General features: G+C 46.5%; 1 long non-coding RNA gene across 1 annotated transcript; it reads right to left on the reverse strand.

Annotated features, from left to right (window-relative positions):
* Positions 1-1416: 1416 nt before the first annotated feature.
* LOC122902412 lies at positions 1417-12486 on the reverse strand. The gene is made up of 3 exons (XR_006383803.1): positions 12129-12486; positions 9167-9315; positions 1417-1709 (listed from the first exon to the last, which is right to left on the reverse strand). It is a non-coding gene; the product is annotated as an uncharacterized LOC122902412 (long non-coding RNA).
* Positions 12487-21803: the final 9317 nt, after the last annotated feature.

Below are 21803 nucleotides of genomic sequence, written 5' to 3' on the forward strand. Positions count from 1 at the left end.
TAGCTGCTTGCCAACCCAGAATGGGTGAGATTTGAAATTTGGGGTCATCTTGAATGATTTAGAGCAACAGCTCTGGGGAGGAGGGAGCCCAAGATTCTCCATTTCTAATCAGTTCCCTGGCCCACAGCCTCACTTGAGCAGGGAAGGTCTGGAGTACTTGACCTAGAGGCCCTCTACCCTCCTGAATGTGCTCCTTTAGATCCACAGCCTGTCGATATCCATTCAACTTTGCTTGCCACACGATCCCTGGTGCCCTTAGTGTGAGCTCAACCACTGTGTGCCTTACTCTTGGCTGACACCAGAGTCACAATGCTGGAGACAACTTCATTATGGTACTGGTGTCAGCTTCCCAGAGTGAGCCTTCTCACCCCATACCAAGCCCCACAGAGGGCCAGGTGGGGAACGGGGGTGGAGCACAGCCCTCCCCGCCCCCCACCTTCTACAAAGTGTCCTTGCTGCCTAGGCAAGCATACATTTCTCAACCTGCCCATGAAACCAGTTTCCCCAGATCCTTGCAAGATGGTTCCTACCTAATGGGTGTGCCTCCCCCATCCAGTTGTGGAACAAAAAAATCTGTCAAGAATTGAAAAATGGGAATAGATGTTGTTGAATGTACATGAGCAATCATATTCTGCTACTTTTCTGTATGTTGAAAATTCATTATAATTTCTTTAAAATTTAGTGCCTGGGTGGCTCAGTCAGTTAGGCATCCAACTCTTGGTTTTGGCTTGGGTCGTGATCTCCAGGTCCCATGATCAAGTGCCCTCACCCGACCCTGGGGTCAGGCTCCAAGCTCAGCTCAGAATCTGCTTAAGACTCTCTCCCCTGCTCCCTCTGCCCAGCCACTCACACCCCCACACTCACACACACTCTTAATTAAATCAATTGATTGGAAATAAAGCAGTTTCTTCTCTGGGGTGCCTTGCTGGCTCAACCAGTAGAGCATGCAACTTCATCTCAGGGTTGTAAGATCAAGCCCCACGATGGGTGGAGCAATTACTTAAAAGACTAAAATAAATCTTAAAAAATAAATAAATAAAGCAGTTTGTTCTCAAACTCGGTGACCTTAGAAGTACGTATATAGGAAAAGTCCCGTAGTTCATTATCACTAATGACAAATTTAAAAGTCTGCACAACTACAAAATCCTAAATGCCTGTGTGAGGGTGGAAAAATTTTCCTTTTACCCTTCTAAATTCTTTCGCTAGTCTAATAATTCAATTGATGTTAAGGCAGACATAAGGCATAAGGCAGTTCATAGGTTAAGTTGGTAAATCACCCTGTCCTACCGGACAAGTCTTTTAGTCCAGAGAATAGGCCAATTCAATTAAAGAGCTGTGTCTCATTTTAGGAGGCAGAAATGCAGGCAGACTCCCAAAGTTAGTTCCATGGTGCAAGCAATTAGATATTTAATAAGAAGCATTTCTATGGAAACAAAAGAAAAACAATAGTTAATGACTGGAGAAGATTACACTCCCGGTTTCTGAGTTCTAAAGGCAGGCTGTCGAGATTTCTAGATATCTGGCTCCTAACCTCTTCAGATGGAGTAAGCAAGGGCATCTGCAACCTGCTAGATTTTTCTGGTTGGCAGTTTGAATGTCTCTGGTGATCCTTCTGTGGCACGGAGGCATTAAGGTTGTCCATACATGAGCTACTGTGGTGATTTCTTTGAAGTTTTATCAAGTTGTCCAGCTCTAGCTTGTTTACCTGGCTTTGGGGAAAGAGCAGTTTTAGTTCTCAATGATTCCAAGTCAGAGAGGTCAATAAAGTAGAAGACTAGGGTGCCTGGCTGGCTCAGTTGGTAGAGTGAGACTCTTGATCTTGGGGCAGAGAGTCCGAACTCCCTGCCAGGTGTAGAGATTACTTAAAAATAAAAAAAAAAAAATTTTTTTTTTTAAAGATTTTATTTATTTATTTGACAGAGAGAGAGATCACAAGTAGGCAGAGACGCAGGCAGAGAGAGAGAGAGAGGAGGAAGCAGGCTCCCTGCTGAGCAGAGAGCCCGACGTGGGACTCGATCCCAAGACCCTGAGATCATGACCTGAGCCGAAGGCAGCGGCTTAACCCACTGAGCCACCCAGGCGCCCATAAAAAAAAAATTTTTTTAAAGATTTTTTTTTTTTTTGACAGACAGAGATCACAAGTAGGCAGAGAGGCAGGCAGAGACAGAGAGAGTGGGAAGCAGACTCCCCGCTGAGGAGAGAGCCCAATGTGGGGCTCGATCCCAGGACCCTGGGATCATGACCTGAGCCGAAGGCAGAGGCTTTAACCCACTGAGCCACCCAGGCGCCCCTAAAGATTTTATTTATTTGACAGACAGAGATCACAAATAGGCAGAGAGGCAGGCAGAGAGAGAGAAGGGAAGCAGGCTCCTCACCAAGCAGAGAACCCGATGCAGGTCTCAATCCTAAGACCCTGGGATCATGACCTGAGCGGAAGGCAGAGGCTTTAACCCACTGAGCCACCCAGGTGCACAAAAATTTAAAAAAAAAAAAAATTCCTCATGTACATTAACCGTCAGAAAATTGGAAATGTTAGTTTGAAGAGCCATAGTCAAATATTAGAGGAAACTAGAATTCAGGACCAGGACCAGTTTACAGGTAGAAACAAAACCTGAAAGACAATTAGCAGGACTAGAATCTGATATCCACAAGGACTACAGTTTCCATTGAAACATAATTTTCTTTGAGAGCTACCCATTTCTACCAAAGACAACCACAGTAAGACTAATCTGTTTACAAATTAAGTCTAGTTTGAAAAACTTGGCCTGATGACTTACTTAAGTGGTGCGAGAATAATGATTAACCATACAGGTTCTTTCAAACCTGCTTTGCTGGAACTCTTCTTTTCTTTTCTTTTTTTCTTTTTTAAATATATTTTTTTAAGATTTTACCTATCAGGCGCTTGGGAGGCTCAGTGGGTTAAGCCGCTGCCTTTGGCTCGGGTCATGATCTCAGGGTCCTGGAATCGAGTCCCGAGTCGGGCTCTCTGCTCAGCGGAGAGCCTGCTTCCCTCTCTCTCTCTGCCTGCCTCGTCTACTTGTGATCTCTCTGTGTCAAATAAATAAATAAAATCTTAAAAAAAAAAAGATTTTATCTATCTACTTATTTATTTATTTTTAAAGCTTTTATTTATTTATTTGACAGAGAGAGAGATCACAAGTAGGCAGAGAGGCAGGCAGAGAGAGATTGGAAGCAAACTCCCCTTCAAGCAGAGAGCCCTATGTGGGGCCCGATTCCAGGCCCAAGCTGAAGGCAGAGGCCTTAACCCACTGAGCCACCCAGGTATCCCAAGATTTTATTTATTTATTTGATAGACAGACATCACAAGTAGGCAGAGAGGCAGGCAGAGAGAGAGGAGGAAGACGACTCCCTGCGGAGCAGAGAGCCCAATGCAGGGGCTCCATCCCAGAACCCTGGGATCATGACCTGAGCTGAAGGCAGACGTCCAACTAATTGAGCCCCCCAGGCACCCCAGCTGGGAACTTTTCATAAGGAATCTCATATTGGACTTTTTTTTTTTTTTTTAAAGATTTTATTTATTTATTTGACAGAGAGAGATCACAAGTAGGCAGAGAGGCAGGCAGAGAGAGGGGGGAGGAAGCAGGCTCCCTGCTGAGCAGAGAGCCCGATGTGGGGCTCGATCCCAGGACCCTGGGATCATGATCCGAGCCGAAAGCAGAGGCTTTAACCCACTGAGCCACCCAGGTGCCCCATCATACTGGACTTTTAAAAGCTTCTTGAGGCTAAGAAGCCACCACCAGACTTTACCTGTAATATGTATAGATTTGAGCAAATTTTTTTTCTCCTGAGGTCCCCAAAGTATCCTAAGGTTCCTGAGCCTGCCAGAAAGTGACCTTCTTTACTTACCTGGTAAAATTGCTGGAAACCCCATAAGCAGGGTACCAGGCCATTTTTTCCAAGGGCCATTATTGGCTCTAAAAAGTCAGCATTAGTTCCTTAAAGCTGTTTGATCATATCTGAATTGATGCATTTTATTCTCAAATATGACATCACAGTGAAAGTCTCAGTAATATAACCAATGTTTCCAATTATACCTGTTACAAGGAGAACAGATTCTTACTGATCCAAAGGCAGATGTTTAACCGACGGAGCCACCCAGGCACCCCAACAGATTCTTACTGAACTTGAGGAAATAAATATACTGTTGTAAAAAATATTTGCTGAGTTTCCCAATTCGGGAGGGATCAGGCAGGGAGAAAAAGCCGGTAAACAAGAGAAAATGTCTCTTGTTTACAGAGACATACTTTACCAAATTGCTGTAAGTCATAGTTAACTTAAGAAAAAAGAGAAAAAAATTCTCCTTAAATCTGGAAAAAAACAGAACATTAAAGAACCAGTAACATTTCAAAGAAAAAGTCATAAAAAATTATAATCATCCTCTCAGTTCCTTCAGTCTCATTCTAATTTTTGTTCTGCTTGAATTCAGTTTTTCCTTTAGTTCTAGAAATTCGTAGCCAGTTCAGTCTTATGATCTTAAAGTTATCAGAAACTTATCTTTGTCGGGGCGCCTGGGTGGCTCAGTTGGTTGGACGACTGCCTTCGGCTCAGGTCATGATCCCGGAGTCCCGGGATCGAGTCCCACATCAGGCTCCCAGCTCCATGGGGAGTCTGCTTCGCTCTCTGACCTTCTCCTCGCTCATGCTCTCTCTCACTGTCTCTCTCTCAAATAAATAAATAAAATCTTTAAAAAAAAAAAAAAAAAGAAACTTATCTTTGTCAAAGTCCTTTCCATGAATTTCCTTGAGGAGGAAGCACTTTTCCAAGAGCACTTTTGCAAAAGCATCAGAGTAAAACAGTAACTCTGTGTAAATGGCAAAGGTGTATAAATGACCATGGTTAAAGATCTGAGGAGAGGAGTATCTGGGTGGCTCAGTCAGTTAAGCAACTACCCCAGGGTCCTGGGATCAAGCCCCACATTGGGCTCCCAGCACAGTGGGTAGTCTGCTTGTCTTTCTCCCTCTGTCCCTCTCCCTGATCATGCTCGTGCTCCCTTGACAAAATGCCTCATTACATCCCTCTTACGAAACCCATCTTACTTTCTTTGCATACAGGGTTGTTTCCCTTACTATTTCTGTTTTTTTTTTTTTTTTAAGATTTTATTTATTTATTTGACAGACAGAGATCACAAGTAGGCAGAGAGGCAGGCAGAGAGAGAGGAGGAAGCAGGCTCCCTGCTGAGCAGAGAGCTCAACACAGGGCTCGATGATCCCAGGACCCTGAGACCATGACCTGAGCTGAAGGCAGAGGCTTTAACCCACTGAGCCACCCAGGTGCCCTCTCCTATCTTTTTTTTTTCAAGATTTTTTGATTTTTAGATAATCTTTACACCCGATGCAGGGCTCGAACTCATGACCCCAAGATCAAGAGTCTCACGCACCACCAACTGCACCAGTCAGACACCCCTATTTCTCATAGTTGTTTTTTTTTTTTTTTAAAGATTTTATTTATTTATTTGACAGAGAGAGAGATCACAAGTAGACAGAGAAGCAGGCAGAGAGAGAGGGAAGAAGCAGACTCCCCACCGAGCAGAGAGCCCGATGTGGGGCTTGATTCCAGGACCCTGAGACCATGACCTGAGCCGAAGGCAGAGGCTTAACCCACTGAGCCACCCAGGTGCCCCTATTTCTCATAGTTTTAATGTCATTTATCAGAATCATTAACCCTTAGAAATTGTTACCCCTTAGTAAAACCTAAGATGTAAATTGTTATACTAGCGTTCTTTAGACTGGTAAATTTATAAATACATTTCATAATTTCTGAAAGCATATACTTTTTTTATAGTACAATTTTCCAATGTAGTACAAACACATCCAAACATCTTTTAGCTTCTCTATAATAAGAAGCAAAATGTAGATAAACCCATGTTCAGTAATTAATGTTTCAAGATTTTATCTAACTTGGAAATGATCTAGATATTCAATGAATTTCTATTACTTAACTTAGTAAAACTCTAATGGTGGAAATTATCAAATGATTTTGGAAGGTCTGAGTTTTTTGCTTTTTCTTTTTTTTTTTAGATTTATTTATTTATTTGGGAGAGAGAGGTAGCACAAGCAGGAGGGCAGAGGGGGAGGGAAAGAATCTCAGGCAGGACTGTGTACTGAGCCCAGTTCATGGCTCAACCTCACGACCTGAGCTGAAACCAATTGTTGGACTCAGCCAACTATGCCAGGTGCCTCTGATTTGGGATGGTATTTTTAAGGATACACGGCATAAAACATAATAATGGCTGGAAAATTCACCTAAAATTTCTTATTCCAATTTCATCTATCTAAGTCACTGGTTCCCAGCAATTATGCTTAGACTACCCACAAGAACTTTCTGAGGTGTTAGATGGAGTTAGCCTTCATCCCAAGCTGTTTTTCTTGCTGACAAATTTTGTAACAGAGATTTCATGAATTTTTTTTTTAAGATTTTATTTATTTATTTGACAGAGAGAGAGACACACACAGTGAGAGAAGGAACACAACAAGGGGAGAGGGAAAGCATGCTTCCCGTTGAGCAGGGAGCCCGATGTGGAGCTCTGTCCCAGGACCCTGCGATCATGACCTGAGCCAAAGGCAGACACTTAATGACTAAGCCACCCAGGTGCCCCAAATTTTTTTGACTAGAAAACCCAGGTAGAATAAAAGTTGCATGTCTGGATTATATTTAATACTGAGATTGTGAAAACATGTCTTTTTTTTTTTTTTAAGATTCATTTTTTTATGGGGTGCCTGGGTGGCTCAGTCATTAAGCATCTGCCTTCGGCCCTGGTCCGGATCCCAGAGTCCTGGGATGGAGCCCCATGTCAGACTCTCTGCTTAGCCGGAAGCCTGCTTTTCCCTCTCCCACTCCCCCTGGTTGTGTTCCTCTCTCTCTGTATCTCTCTCTGTAAAATAAATAAAATCTTTTTTAAAAAAAGATTTTTTTATTTATTTGAGAAAGAGAGAGAGCGCATGATGAAGGAGAGGGGCAGAAGGGAAAGGAGAGGGGCGCCTGGGTGGCTCAGTGGGTTAAGCCGCTGCCTTCGGCTCAGGTCATGATCTCAGAATCCTGGGATCGAGTCCCGCATCGGGCTCTCTGCTCAGCAGGGAGCCTGCTTTCCCTCTCTCTCTCTCTCTGCCTGCATCTCTGCCTACTTGTGATCTCTCTCTGTCAAATAAATAAATAAAATCTTTAAAAAAAAAAAAAAAAGAAGGGAAAGGAGAGAGACAAGCTCAAGCAGACTCCCTACGTGGCCTGGAGCAGGATCCCAGACCCTGAGATATGACCTGAGCAAGGAATCAATAGTTGGCCACTCGAACTGACTGAGCCACCCAGGCACCCCTGAGGACATGTCTGTTTTAATTAAACCAATCAACTTGTTGTTGTTGTTTTTAAGATTTTATGTATTTATGTTCATTCCCTGAACAGTATTTTTAGGATCACCTAGGAGAAATTCTGGTCATCTGTTTACTCCGTGAGGGGGGTTTTCCTCAGGGAGCCATCTGGCTTGTCTATTAACTACGTATAATCACAGGTAGAAAAAACACCCCTTAGCGGCTAAGCAAGGTTCGTGTGAGTGGGGTGTGAACGGCGGATGATCTTTCTAACTCTTCTCTAAATTTGGTAGGATATGCTGGAAATGGAGGTAAAAAAATGTTATCCTTTAAAGTTCTGCTATGTGTTTCCGTTTGCAACAATTCTTTGTGGTGGGGAACCTGGGTGGCTCAGTGGGTTAAAGCCTCTGCCTTCAGCTCAGGTCATGATCTCAGGGTCCTGGGATCGAGCCCCGAATCAGGCTATCTGCTCTGCAGGGAGTCTGCTTCCACCTCTCTCCCTCTGCCTGCCTCTCTGCCTACTTGTGATCTCTGTCAAAAAAAAAAAAAAAAAATTCTTTGTGATCAGGATCCAGGATAGTCCTACAAAAGACACTGCATAGGAAGACCTAAGGCACGCAGAGCCTGATTACAAAGCCCTGGAGTGTAGGAGGAGTTGGAAGAAACATGGAAGTGAGCCCTGCCCCACCCCCAACCGTTCTCCAAAATTCACTTCTTGCTCCTTAGCATTACATACGTAACCAGTACCCGGGGCCTGGAGATCAAGTCAGGACGCTCTCCACAAATCTTAAAGGAAAAGGGGAAGCTAGAACAGGAAGGCGGGGCAGGATTTTGAGAAGGGGAATTTACCTTGAATGTGGGCTTTAATTTTTGTTCTAAGTCTAATTTCTGTACTTTCATCTTGCTAAGGGAGTCTCTGAGCCTAGAAGTTATACTCCTTTGTGTCCCTTTTTTTAGGGACAAAAAAAATTATTTATTTTTTTTTTTTTTCATAAGAAAAAAAATGTTTTTTTTTTCATAGTTATCAATAAGACAATTGTTAGATGAGAGCTCTCTAAATTTCCTATTTTAAATACAGCCTGTTCAGAGGATGTGTTATCTGGCCATTGACAAGTAAGGATTTTATATTAATCTCAATAGTGACTCACACCAATTAAATCTTTTTACGGTTTAGCCACGGATGCAAGAAGCATTCCAAAAGAGGGTGCTGAGGATGCAGTCCTCAGAAGATCCGGAAAGTTTGCTCCCATAATTAGCCTAAGAAAGCCAAGACCTTCAATGTCACAAGCAGTAAGAATGGTGGCTCTGGTCTCCTGTGAGAACGTGAGACACCTCCAGTCCCAGACCTGCCTTCTTGGACTCTTCCATCACCATCACCAACAAGAGTCCCTTATGGACCAGAACCCCTTAAGACAAATTCCCCTGAGAGTTGGCTCAGTCAGTCAAAGACAGGGCTGTTTTTTGGATCTGGAACCTACTGGGCTATATGCCAATGCATGCCAGTACATGCCTCTTCCAGTGAGAATATTCTCCCTGGTCATAAAGCCAAGCTCTCAAGACATGGGATGGGACGAAAGGAAAAAGCTCATGTGGGCTACGATTCTCCTTCTCATGGCAAAGGACACAAAGGACAAAGACCAAAGGAAACAATGACTATCTCCATAGACCCGAGAGTACTCATAACAAATCTTTACCAGAGTCACCATACTCAAGGAACTACTTCACACAAACATTTTCTCCTGCTAATCTGAATTTAGAAAAAGGAAAGAGGACTCTCCCCACGCTCGCTTCCACTGGATTCTACAGGTGGAGCTCCAGGAGACTGATCTGGTAAGAATTCTTACCTTCTGCGGCTCTCTCAGCGGCAGCCTCCCTGGAGGAAGCTGTGTCCAGCCAGCGAATGAATGTCCCTTTGCAGGTCACCAAACTGTCAGGGGGTGCTGGGGGGAGAATTTTTCCTTCTTTCTTTCTAGGTTCTTTGGCTGCTCTAATACTTCAGTTGACATAAAAACAGATTAATAGGAGAAAAAGAAAAATTGTTATTTTATTTTAAAAAAGAAATTTATTTATTTATGTACGCGGGGGCCCCATAAAAATATGAGACCCAGAGGCAGTCAGGCAATGGAGACTCACATGCCATCCTGAGCTGAAGAAAGATATGGGGCTGGGGCTTCAAATGGGAGGAGGGCAATTTTCAGGAAGATGAGAAGAGCAGATGTTTCCTAGGCAGATGTTGGTCCTATCATGTGGGTCTTTCAGATTAAAAAAAAAGTTATCTCTGGTAATAACTCTCTTTGTGGGCCAGGCTCCCCATCTAAATTCTTTTAGACAATTAAGGGAGAGGTAAAAGTTTTCCTTGAGTCTGCAGAGACTTGATTGCCTTCAGCTCAAAATAATCTTCATGCCAAAGTGGAACATTTTGGGGTGGCATATTCTGTTCCCCTTCACCTAAAAAAGGTACAGAAATTGCTATCTTTAACTCATTTCCTCTTATAGTCAGACCTGGTTGTAATTCCAAGTTTTATAAAGTAGCCATGTAGCTGTTTGGAAGATTCTGGAACAAAGGGCAGTGTGCTAATCAGTGGGGAGTTCTGTATCTTCCAGACTATTTTTTTTCATCATAACAACTGGACTTTTACACCAGGAACTTTTCTAAGGCCTTTCAATGTATAAACTCATTTAATTCACCAACCCTATGAGAGTTATTACTGTTATTCCCATTCATGAGAGGAAAATGAGCACAAAGAAAGTGATTTGTCCAGACACACAGCCAATGAGGGTAAAGCCCAGGCAGTTGAAATGCCATACAAAGTACAGTAGTTCTCACACTGAGGCTGGACTTCAAGGCACTGGCTCCCATCACAGAAATACACACATTCCACTCAAGAGTCTTGTGACTTAAAGCCACACAAGGAGTATCGTTCAGCCACGAAAAGGAATGGGGATATGGATACATGCTACAACCTTAGAGAATTTTAAAAAATTATGCTAAATGAAAGAAGTCAGACACAAGAACACACATTTTGGATTCTGTTTATATGAAATGTCCATAATAGGTAAATCTGTAGAAACAGAAAGCAGATTACTGGTGGGGCTGGCAGAAGGGGCAGATGATAAAATGAGTGCTAATGAGTCTAGGGTCTCTTTTGGGGTGATGAAGTACTCTGAAATTTGTGTGGATGATTGTGCAACTTCATGAATATATTTTAAAACTACTGAATTACATAACTTTTTTTTTTAAGATTTTATTTATTTATTTGACAGAGAGAGATCACAAATAGGCAGAGAGGCAAGCAGAGAGAGAGAGAGGAGGAAGCAGGCTCCCCACTGAGCACAGAGCCTGATGCGGGGCACCTGCTTCCTCTTCTCACTCTCTGCCTGCCTCTCTGCCTACTTGTGACCTCTGTCTGTCAAATAAATAAATAAAATATTAAAAAAAAAATAAGTTGCATGCTCTACTGACTGAGCATGTTGTATTGACTCAGTTATATATTTTAAAGGGGTAAATTTTATGGTATGTTATATGTAAAAAACAAAACAAAATACTGGTCTAATGAGAAGAATATTTAACAATTTAGTAAAGCAAAGCTGGAGAAGAGTAGTAGAATACACCACCCCAAATATGCCACATTGGCATAAGGATTATTTTGAATAGAAGGCAATTAAGAAGAAACAGATACCAGAAAAACTCTCTGCCCTCCTCTTATTTGCCTAAAAGCAAGACATAAGTTTACAGAGATGTCCCACTCCCCTCTCTATCAGGAAGGACGGAAGTCAGTCACCAGAGAAAACTCTAGACCCTTATCAGCCTGGAGATGGCACCAGAGGAACCTAAGTAACAAACCTTGTCTACCATTACTTCCCTAGTATACATTCTTTCTCACAACTTGCCTCCCTAGAAACTCAAAAGTCCTTTTCCTTTGTCGTGTCACTTCTCTAAAAATGTATTGTTCTTTTGTTAATATGCTATAATAAGCCCAAGTTCTTTTTTTTTTTTTTTTAAAGATTTTATTTATTTATTTGAGAGAGAGACAGTGAGAAAGAGCATGAGCGAGGAGACGGTCAGAGAGTGAAGCAGACTCCCCATGGAGCTGGGAGCCTGATGTGGGACTCGATCCTGGGACTCCAGGATCACGCCCTGAGCCAAAGGCAGTCGTCCAACCAACTGCGCCACCCAGGCGTCCCAATAAGCCCAAGTTCTAACCACTCCTTTGAGTTACTCATCACTGGGTGCTCCCTTGTGTATGTGTGATGCACTTTTTAATAAACTTGTTTGGGGTGCCTGAGTGGCTCAATTGTTAAGTGTCTGCCTTCAGCTCAGGGTCATGATCCTGGGGTCCTGGGATTGAGCCCTGTCTTGGCTCCCTGCTCAGCAGGAAGCCTGGTTCTCCCTCTCCCCCTCTGCCTGCTTGTGTTCCCTTTCTTGCTATATCTCTCTATCAAATAAATAAATTAAATATTTAATAAACTTGTTTATTTTTCTCTGGGTAATCTGTCTTTGTAGTCTAATTACAGGGCTCCTGTCAGAGAAATTAAGGTGGACAGAGAAAAAAACGTTTTCTTCTCCTATACTCCTACAGAAATCCCCACAGTCTGGCATTTTTCTGTGTCTAAGCTCCTATCTCTCCCACCCCTTAGCTCCCATGACCAGCCTTTGTGGACGTATTCAGTTGTTGGGGTTTAATATGTCTCTTCCCTATTCAGAGACTAAGAGAAGGCTAAGCCCAGCCAAGGCATCACTGCATCCCAGAAGCCCTCCTGTCTTATGCCTAAGGCAGGGCCATTGCCACCTTGTGTAGCACCCACCTACATTCACCACCGTGGTCATTTGCTCAGGGTCAGGCATCCTCAGTAGACTTTAGGCTCCATGAAAGCAGGGATGGGTTGTTTTGTTCACCATTCTACCTCCTGCCACCAGGACTGAAACAGAGGAAGCATGCACAAATCCACTGAGCGCAGAACACAGCGCCCAGACACAGAAAACACTGTGGCTTTCAGCAAGCCCTGCTGCTCTGAAAGGGCAGGGCTCCTTCCCCTGCAAGGTCCCAACTGATGTCAAGTCCCATCTTTCCAGCCCTTTCAAAGATATACCTTACATGGGTCCATTTCACATAAGCCCTTTTATTATTTACTCAGATAATACATGTGCCTGATGCATCAACCAAGCACCTAACTTGTTTCTGTAGTGAATTTTAAAACTTCTTGATCAAGGGGTGCCTAGGTGCCTCAGTGGGTTAAGCCTCTCCCTTTGGCTTGGGTCATGATCCCAGGGTCCTGGGATCAAGCACATTGGGTTCCCTGATGAGCAGGGAGCCTGCTTCCCCCTCTCTCTCTGCCTGCCTCTCTGCCTATTTGTGATCTTCTCTGTCAAATAAAAAAATAAAATCTTAAGAAAAAAAGAACTTCTTGATAAAAAGTTTTGAGCAGGGGCACCTGGGTGGCTCAGTGGGTTAAAGCCTCTGCCTTCGGCTCAGGTCATGATCTCAGGGTCCTGGGATGGAGCCCCACATCGGGCTCTCTGCTCAGCGGGGAGCCTGCTTCCTCCTCTCTCTCTGCCTGCCTCTGGGCCTACTTGTGATCTGTCTGTCAAATAAATAAATAAAATCTTAAAAAAAAATAAAAAGGTTTTGAGTAGTCTTTTTTTTTTTTTTTTTTAAAGATTTTATTTATTTGACAGAGAGAGATCACAAGTAGGCAGAGAGGCAGGCAGAGAGAGAGAGAGAGAAAGGAGGAAGCAGGCTCCCTGCTGAGCAGAGAGCCCGATGCGGGACTCGATCCCAGGACCCTGAGATCATGACCTGAGCCGAAGGCAGCGGCTTAACCCACTGAGCCACCCAGGCGCCCAAGTAGTCTTTTTTTTTTATTATTCCATTTTTTCATTTGACAGAGAGAGAAATCACACGTAGGCAGAGAGGCAGGCAGTGGGGGAAGCAGGCTCCCCAACGAGCAGAGAGCACAATGGGGGGTTTGATCCCAGGACCCTGAGACCACAACCTAAGCTGAAGGCAGAGGCTTTAACCCACTGAGCCACCCAGGTGCCCCTGCTCAAAACTTTTTTATCAAGAAGTTCTTTTTTTCTTAAGATTTTATTTTAAGCCACCGAGGCGCCCCTGAGCAGTCTTTTTTTATCATTTTATCTTATCATAATAAAAGTGCTCTTTACTACTCTGCCACCCACCTGCTCTCTGATAAGCATCAGGTTGATTTCTATAATCAAGAGTATGTTTCTTGGTTTGTCTCTCTTTCTCTCTCTCTCTTTTTTGCTTGTCTGTTTTATTTCTGAAATTTCACGAGTGAAATCATATGGTATTTGTCCCTCTCTAATAGACTTATTTTGCTTAGCAATATACTCTCTAGCTCCATCCATTTCATTGCAAATGGCAAGATCGCATTCTTTTTTATGGCTAAATAATATCCCATTGTATATATATACCACATCTTCTTTATCCATTTATCTATTGATGGACTCCTAGGCTGCTACCATATCATCCCCCCAAACTCTGCCAGGACATAATTCTTATCCACATCGTATATATGAGAACACAGAATCAGGAAATAAGTAACTTGGCAAAGCCACAAACTGGTATTTAAAGTATTTTCTTCTACAAGATGTAAGGAAAGGCAATTATCTAGAAAGTTTTTCAGTCACTGAAACTTTATTTTCTATGAACATTTCAAAATGCATATTAGGAATCTGTGATTCAATAAAGAGAGAGACCAAGAAGACAGGGTAATTCTGTGTGTGAGACCTGAAACCATATTCTGGTTCCATTTCCTCCTTTTTCCACTTCTAAAATTAAAAGAGCATAGGGTTTCCTCCTTCAAATGAAGTAATAGTGAATAAAAGTAAATGACTTACACTACACAGTTTAAAAAGAAACCAAATTCATATTGCAATAGAAGAAACTAATTAAAGGACAGTATGCTTTAGACCAGTAAACTAAAAATGGGATAAGAAGAATTTTGACAAACAGGTGAATCCTTTAAGGATTAATGGGAAGGATCTGGCTGTCTAGCCCTCACCTGCTCAGAATAGACAATCTTTCACCAAGCAAGACAAGTACCTATCATTTAACAGCTGGGTGTTGGGATCTCTGTATTGTTAAAATTTTCAAGACATAAAAAGACATAACAGATCCCATGGAAGCTGAGGACTTGGGGACTGAGGCTGCAAGGCAGATGCCTCAATTTGGATGAGGTATCTCTGCTTTGCTATTAATTGGGGGACTTGTCCCCAGCTTCTGGCCCTAAATCTCAGCAGCTTCATCTGTAAATGAGGAGTTACACTGGCTCTGCCCTGTCTTCAACTGACTTAACTCTATTCAGTGAAAATAACTTCCTCATAGGCCCAAATACGCTTGGGAAATTAAGGCAATTATGACCTGAGAAATGGCTACAGTATCAAAAAGCAGAAATAAGGAGGCTCTTCCTCCCGACTCCCAGAAACTACCACGAGTCATGTGAATTCTCCAAGATCACTAGAGGACAACATTCTAGAGTTGGGGATGCTCTTCATGCATCACCTAGTGCAGTCTCCTGGACCTCAGAGGGCCGATGTGCCCCAAAGACAACCAGAACATTTCCGGGCTCCCTCTGAGCCTCTGAACCTTTTCTATTTGCCAGACCACAGCTCTGTTATTCAAGATGCCATAGGCTGAATGTAACTTAAACCAAACTTATTTTTAAGATTTTACTTGAGAGCGAGCAAGCATGGGATGGTGGGTGGGAAGCGGAGAGGGAGAAGCAGAATCCCTGCTTACCACGGAGCCCCAAGAGGGCTTGATCCCAGGACAGGAGGATCAGGACCTGAGCAGAAGACAGCCGCTTAACCAACTGAGCCACCCCGCTGCCCCTGAACCAAACTTAAGGCAGAGAAAAAAAACTGGCAGGAACCAGGCCAGTTTATTATTAAATAGTGGTTGTTTTGGAAGGTCGGTTTACTACTTTTCCCATTTTCCTTTAAGTACTTTTGTGTACTTAACCTCTCTGTGCTTATTTCTCCATCTGTACCTGGTTAGGAAAATTAGAGCACTTAAAACAGGGTCTGGCACGTAACTACTCAGTGAATGCCCAGCGATTAGGACTCCTTTCGAAACTTTCTACTAAGAACACGCGTTGTTTTATGAAAATTTCTAAAGTTGTATTGATTACTGTTTTTAACATCCCTTGGCAGAAAAAATTTTACCTTTTCTGCATCAGTGTTCTCAATCCTTCCCCAAACCCACATTCCCAATTGGAAATATCAAGTTTGCCAACTATTGTAGTAACTTGCGAAGGTGTCGGTCTTGTCTTTTCTTATATCACATTCCAAAACTTTACGAAGAGCTACTTGGTCAGCTCCCGCGCTCAGGTGCGCGGACCGAGGAAAAAATTTGTGGAGAGAAGGCCTCGGACTTTAACGGCCACCACTCGCTTCCACCGCACCCATCCCGGCAATCAGGGAGCGCGAGGGAAAATGGAGGCGCCCGGCCTTCCCCGCAGAGGCTGCGAGCTCTACGCCTGCGCCGTGCGCTCCCGCTCGGCCCCACCACGGCTCGCTGGGCCGTTGCGACCGTTGAGGGAGGGCGAGGGGAGGGGAAGGAGCGCAGCACAACGCCCCACCAGGCGCCCCAGCGCGCTGTTCCGGTGAGCCCGGCTCCGGCTCCGGCCCCGACAGTCCGCGCCAGGCCGCTCCGGACCAGTAGCCGCTCTGAGGATGTCGGCCGCGCTCCGTGCTTTCCCTCCAGCCCTTTGTGTCCCGGCGCGCGTCGGAGGGAACGCGGGAACGCGCGCCGTGCCGTGCGCCTGCGCAAGGAGGCGGGACGGCGCGCCCTGTCGGGAGTCGGGAGTGGGCCTTGCTCCTGGTCGCCCAGTCCCGCCCCGCCCCCAACCGCCATTTCGTGCTCGAGCGCGCGGGGCCTCCGCATGATGGACGCCCGGAAGCCGGGACAACAAAGGCCCCAGCGCAGGGGCTGCTCGTCCTGCTGATCTTTCCGCTGCTCGCGAGGCGAAGATGGCGCCCAGACGCTGAAACTATGTCAGAGTATTGGGAGAAATGGGCTCTTTCACCTCATCCAAGCATCCGAGTGGGTGCGCGAGCTGGCCCCCGGCGAGGGGGGCGGGGCGGCATGCATGGCCTCGTATGCGCACAACCCTGGGGTGTGCATCTTGCCACGTGTGCACAATCTCGGGCTAGTGCGCACGCCCCAGTATGCCAAATTTGTTTGTGCACCATCTGACGTGCACTAACCGGTGGATTTCCACGTGTCTTCTGTGTGCTGCATCTCGAGGATGCTTCCACCCGAGTATGCACACAATTGTTTTTGCTCCGACTGGCTGCCTACACAGGTCCGTGTATGTACGGACTCGGGTTTACATGAACCCAAGATGTGCACAGGTGCGTGGATTCGTGAATCTGGTGTATACAGCAAACTGCCTTGGGCTGTGTGCAGACCCATGAGTGCAAGCTCAGCCACCTGCATTTTGTAGCAGCCGTGAAAATGATCATGTTTCTGGCCTGTTTTGGATTCTTTTAACTTTGCTGAGTTTACATGCAAAGCATAACCACCTGCCTACTACTCTATGCTATTCTTAACCTTTCCTCTATTCTTTCCTCCCGGCTCATTGGGTTCGTGCCATGGCCCCCACTTTGCAATGGGGTCACAGTGACAATGATGGACAGTCGGTGAGAGAAACAAAGAAGTGGGCAGTAAAGGGCAACACGATGAAGCTGGGAAGGAGGCCCCTACCTGGCAAGATTTAAAAAGCTTCCTGGAGGAAGCCATGAACCAAGTTCAGGGCCTGGCTACAGAGGGAATTAGGGGTCAAGCCCCAGTTTCTAATCAGGCCTGAGAACTTTGTTCTAGGGGGGCATTTAAACAGGAGATGCCACCAAATTCATATTTGAGAGGATGGGGTTGAAGTAGAAAAGGCAGGTGATAGGAGGGTGTGTGGGAAAGAGGCCATTTGTGGGGTACAGACCAGAGAGTGGGGAACAGGCTCAGCAGGGAAGTGGCCTCTCCAGGGAGGGAATGGGGTCTCCCCAGTTGTTTATACTTCCTGCTGTTTCCAGCTCTTCTGTGTTGAGCATACCCCTTTCCGAAGGGGAGAGACAAAGCCTCAGGCCCCTGCTCTGACCTGGCTGGGTGCCTGGACAAGTAAGTACTGTCAGTGGAGATGGAGGGGGATCCTGCCTGGGGAGTATTGCAGGCACAGAGTAAGTATTCAGGAAACATGGCTGTTAGCATTTATGCTGACTGACTACAAGTTCCCTAGTCCGGCCCTCGTCCTGTTACCAAAGAACCACCTCTTGGTTGCCTTTCATATAGTTAGGAATATTTTCTTCTTATGCTCCCTATTCCTAGTTATATTTTAAAGGCATAAAAATACATAATCTCTGGGGCACCTGCGTGGCTCAGTTGGTTAAGCATGTCTGCCTTCTGCTCAGCTCATGATCTCAGAGTCTTGGGATCAAGCCCCACATGAGGCTGCCTGGGAGCTTGCTCCTCTCTCTCCCTCTGCCCCATCCCACTCATGCTCTCTCTCTCTCTCAAATAAATAATATCTTAAAAATTAAATATATCACCTATAACATATCTCTACATCCCATTGAGAACCCCTCTACGACTATCCCATTGTCATTGTACCCCATCTGAATGTGTCTCATGATGGAGAATGGGGGACTTCATAAGACAGCCTTTTAGATGAAACACGTATAATATACCTTTATAAGGACCAGATCTTTGTGATCTGAAATTAAGTTTTTTTTATTCTGCCACCCAAAAGATACTTTCTGAGCATATGCTGTGTTAAGCTTATGTTAAGGCTAGGGGAGCAAAATATACTACCCCAAAATATGCCTCTTTAGCATACTGTTTATTTTAGGCAGGTTATTTTTCAGAAACAGCAGACAAAGGTGAAGTTACCCTTTTGTGAGAGACATTTACATTTAAAAGGGAAATCTCCATTTGTAAGGGTGTCTCACTCACTGTTCCAGGAAGAGGGCGATGGCTCTAATCTCTGGAGACTCTTATCAATGGAGAGGACAACATTTAAATCTACACAGTAAGTTTACACCTGTTTACTGGGCTTTGCGGTAGCGTCCTGTAATTGGCTCCCTACCCCCAGCATCTTTTGTCTTTAACTGAAAGTGGTTTTTAAGGGCATGGCTTTGGTCATTTTGGATACTGAGTTACTCTTGTTTATTTTTGTCTGTTTTTCTCGTTAATCTGTCTTGTATAAGTTTAATTATTAGACCAGCCAAAGAACCTAGAAGGGAAGAAGGGAAAACTTCACCACCACTGCAGCAGCCAGATAGTTTCTGCACCTTGGAGCTTATAGACCCAAATTGCTGGATGCCAGGGTCCAAGAGCAAATAGCTTCTTCACACTTGATACATGCTGAAAGTCTATGCAGTATGGATTACAGCCTGCTGGGCTGTCCCTGTACATCCTGAATTAAAAGGCTAGGGAGGGGATGCCTGGATGGCTCTGTTGGTAGAGCGGGAGATTCTTGATCTCTGCATTGTGGGTTCGAGTCCTGTGTTGGGTGTATAGATTACTTAAAAATAAGGGAGCTGTGTAAGTGAGGACTGGATGGGTGCACAACCATGGGCCCCCACAGTCAGTGACCTTGTCAAACGCAGTCTCACTCTCCCACATTCGTTCTACAGTTGTTCTGGTCCTGGACATGGTCCACAGCCCTTACTACTAGGGGTGGAGAGAGCTGAGCCCATGATGGGGGAACCAGGCTTCATTTGGAAAGAACCACTAGGGACCTTCCTCAGAAGGGGGGCTGTGGGCAGGGAGAAGGTCCCACTTGCTCTTAGGGATGGGGGCGATCCTGTGGAGCCCTCTTGGCTGCCACTTCTGGGCAGCCCTGCCTGCCTGGGAGGTGGGGCCTTGGGGATAAATGGCCGTTGTACCAGTGTCACTAAGGCAAGGTTGACACACCACTGCTTTAATCCACCAGCAGGGCTGCAGGCTGGAACCTCCTAGGAAACCAAGCCTGAGATCTGATCTGTCAAATCTGTGTAACCTAGAAGTAGGTGAGGTGGTCCCACCTCCTCTCCAGCTGAACGGGCAGGTTGTTCTGGATTACTGTTCTGCATGTCACACTTTTCCCAAAGCCAAGGATCTGGGTGATACCATTCTCCCTCAATAACCCTTTCTTGGAGAATGCTCCGGACTCCAGCTCCCCAGCCTCCGAACCTCTGAACAGAGGGCCAGCTGCCCCTTCTGAATGCCTGCTGGGCGTGGAGTCCGTCCCCAGGAAACACCTGGTGGGGAATTTCTTTAGCTCCCAAGAGTAAACCACAGAGACCTAGAAGGCACCACCCTTGGCCTCTTCTTACCTCCAAGGGCAACATTAAAGAGAGGAGAGGGACCCTGGGGAAATGAGACCGTTTGCAGAATAAATGCAGCCTTGTACCAGCCAGCCTCCTACAGAGGTCTGTGGGCTTGTTGGGGACTGGGTCTGTGTAAATAACTTAATGGAAAACTCCAGAAGGGACGCAGTCCTTGTGAGCCTGACCTCGCCGGCCAGCAAGCCAGCTATAAAATATTTCTTCTCTAAGGAGTGACTGGGAGTCAGGATGCCACAGTCACCATGCAGAGGACTAAGACATTGCTCTGGACTCCGGGAGAGGGACAACTGGCCCGAGTGTGCCAGCTTCGAAAGGGCGGGAGGGACCATCCCTACAAACCGCCCCCCCCTCCCGCCCCCGCGGCCCAGGTCACAGACTCCAGGGTCTGAGATGCAAAGCCAGGGTCCCCGTGGCCCCAGACGTGTCCGGCTAGTCCTCCGTGCTTCCCCGCCACCCCGCCACCGCCTCCCTCCGCTAGGCAGCGGGTCCCTGTCGTTGACCGGGCGCTGGGGTGGGAGAAGGCTTCCGGCCGGTTCCACCCAGCCTGGCAGGGCGACCCCTCAGGCCACCCCCCGCATTCCCCCACCCCGACTTCCCCCCACTCCCGCTCCGCCTCCCCTGCCCGCGGGCGGCTCCTCCCGGCGGCGCCCGCCCCTGCCTGGCCCGTCCGGGCGGCGGGCGGGGAGGCAGGGAGGGAGGCGGGAGCGAGCGCCCAGGCGCAAACATTTCCTTATGTGGTGGCTCCGCGGTGCCGGGGCGGCGCCCGGGGGGCTGCTGGGGACGGCCGACAGGCTCGGGACCTCGTGGCCACGCTGGTACGGCGCAGCGGCGGGGACCTGGGCCTCATCTGCCGGACGGGACCAAGAGGGAAGGCCCCCTGCCCTGTTTGTTCCCCAGAGCGTGTTCCTCCTTCCCGAGAAGGAAGTGATCCCACTGCCTGTGGGTCAGACCCTCTGTCTCCCCGACTTCCCTGCGTTTGTGGGAAAGCGGCCCTGAGATCTGACCTTCAGGCCGAGACCACTCAGGTCTGAAGGGGCCCCGGGTGGGCTGCCTAGTCCCCTGGTCCGGGCCACCCCGTCCCCCGGGCCCCTCCCTGACCCATCTGCACAATGCAGCACCCTCATTTGCCTTGGGAGCTATATTTGGCCATGGAGGGATAACAGGGTGACTCATGGGAGGGATGGCCCCGGGGTGGGAAGTGGATGAGCTCAAGAAATGTCGCTGCTTTCCTTTCCATTCTGAGGGGGTTTCAGGCTCCAGCCCTCCAAGAGAGAGCCTGGCATCCAAACTGGGGGGCCACAGGCTGCCTCCCTGCATCAAAGGGCAGGTCTCCAGAGCCTGATAAGTGCGCCCTGGGCTCTGACACACCCCCACTCCGGCTTGGAAAGTGTCTGCTCCGACCCTGGAACTGACCTGCATTCTCAGGCCAGCATCCCTGCCCCTTAGAGCCTTGGAGCAAACTTTAATACTGGATAGGGCGGGTTTCCTATGGGATATTTTTTTAAGAATTGGGCTAATTTCAGAGAGTATAATTTGAGACTGCATCTGAGAGAGAGAATCCTGGTCTGGGAGGCCTGGTCTGGAAAGTCACCAGCTTCCCTGTGACTCCCATCCCTCTTCCTGCAGTCCCTAGATTCCTGGCTCCCTGGGGTCTGTCCCTGAGTCATGGGGCACTCATGCCCAAGCTGCCTTCCCAAAGCCCTGCTCTTACTACCCAACACCAGAAAATGATTTCCAGCCTCAAAGTCCCCCACAGCTCCAGCCCACTCACCCATCCTTGTTCGGAAGGATTCAAGACCCCAGTCAGAAAAACACTCTCCTATACAATATAAGGCTCCAGAACCTGAAGTAAAGAATCCTGTCAGGGCTGCCTGGCTGGCTTGGTTGGTAGAGCGTGAAACTCCTGATCTCAGAGTTGTAAGTTTGAGCCCCACGTTGGGTGTAGAGATTAGCAAAAAATAAAATCTTAAGGAAAAAAATAGTGAATCCTGTAAGAGGACAATGGTCGTTCTTGCCCCATGTGCTGAAACAGTACCTTAGCGGATAGACTGTTCAGTTTTGAGATTCTCTTTTCACACTGGGTAGAGGCCCCAAAGCATCTGGAGAAGGGAGGTGGGGACACAGACACTGAAAAGCAG

The sequence above is a fragment of the Neovison vison genome, chromosome 3 (genome assembly GCF_020171115.1).
Source record: "Neovison vison isolate M4711 chromosome 3, ASM_NN_V1, whole genome shotgun sequence".
Taxonomy (NCBI): domain Eukaryota; kingdom Metazoa; phylum Chordata; class Mammalia; order Carnivora; family Mustelidae; genus Neogale; species Neogale vison.